The following is a 1619-nucleotide window of genomic DNA, read 5'->3' on the forward strand; positions in this document are numbered from 1 at the left end:
TCTCTGCTCTGCTCTGCTCATCCACAGCGGAAGCAGCGGCAAATAAAAACGGTAAAAATAATGGCAACTGGGGAACAGCAGTCAGCAGTCGGCGAGCCAGACAACCAACTGGCAACTGGCAACTGGCAACTGGCAAACTGTAAGCGGGCAACTGGCATCGTCGCCACATACAACAAATCATGAGGCAAAGCTGGTGAACTGGGTGCCAAGTCAACGAACTGCTAACCGCAACAAAACACACACACACACGCACACACACTCACACGGTGTGCAGACATACACATTTTGTGGGCGGTGCGGCAGGCGTGGCAGATGTCATTAAAATTGCAACAGAGCCTTGAACGTAGACAACAAGCCTAAGCACAAGTACCCAAGTATACTACAAAATCAAAAGATCAATAATTATTATGATGTTGCTACGAGGCCAAAAGACGACGTTGCCACAGCAAAAGCAAAAGCAACTGCAGCAGCAGCAGCATCAGCACCAGTTGAAGTTGTAGCTGTAGTTGTAGTTGTAGTCGTTGCCACAGCCGCAGCCAAGAGTCAAGACAAGGTGCGGCTGTGGCTGCCAAAAACTTCGACAAGCGCATTACACAGCCAACAATTGCAGCCAACAAGCAGTAGAAGCAGCCTGAGTTGAGGGGGGGAGGAGTTGCGCACCCAACACGAAAGGGGAGAGCGGAGCGGGTTGGCAGACGAGCGGCATTTGCTTACAAGTGCAACCATTTTGTAGTACAAACTTCGAAAACCAAAAGCGAAATTGGCAAAACAAAGGCAAAAGACAGCCAGGCAGGCAGGCAGCAAAAGGATCGAAGAAAGCAAAAGGGGTGCAAAGAGGAGAGGGAGCAGCGACGGGGACGGGGACGCAGCAAGGCAAGGGTGCGCTGACTGCCTCCATTTGCCTGTGGATTGCCAAAACATAGCGACGGCAAAATGTTGCAACACACACACACATCGAGTTTTACTACAGCTGGGCTGCCGCCACAGTGGGGCGACTCATGCGCAGTGGCGCCAACCGATTGGCCCGCTTGGACGCCATTTAGAAAACGTGACGAGCGAGACGGCATGCGGCAAAGTGTGCGAGCAGCGCAGCCAAACACCTGTTCCTATATGCGCTACAAACTGCTGTGACTGTGGTTGCTGCTGCTGCTGCTGTTGCTGTCGCTGCTCGGCTGCTGCTTCTGATTCTGCTGCTATTTTCGAAGTTCGAGACGCGCCCCAGACCCAACACAAAAAGGCCAAACCGGTTGCAGCTGCTGCAGCGACGTCGCGTAGTCAAAACACTAGCTGCACTGCTCACACACGACAGCCCTGCCGGTGGCGTGTGAAGAGTGCAAAGCGTGGCCAACCAACGAGGGGGTAGCTGCGCTGACGTCGCTCGACGTCGACGTCAACAGAGCGCACGACACGACACGAAACGAACGATGACGACGACAACGACGAGCGACGAGGCGTGTGCATGTGCATGTGTGTGTATGTGAGTGTGTGCCTGTAAGTTTGCCTGTGAATCCGAAAGATACACACAGTCAGCCGGTTTAGTCGTTCAGCAGTCGCAGCGTCGTCAGCATCGCTAGATACGCGTTCCGTATATTATTGTAGTCGTCGTTGTCGTCGTCGTC

The sequence above is a fragment of the Drosophila nasuta genome, chromosome 2L (assembly GCF_023558535.2).
Source record: "Drosophila nasuta strain 15112-1781.00 chromosome 2L, ASM2355853v1, whole genome shotgun sequence".
Lineage (NCBI taxonomy): Eukaryota > Metazoa > Arthropoda > Insecta > Diptera > Drosophilidae > Drosophila > Drosophila nasuta.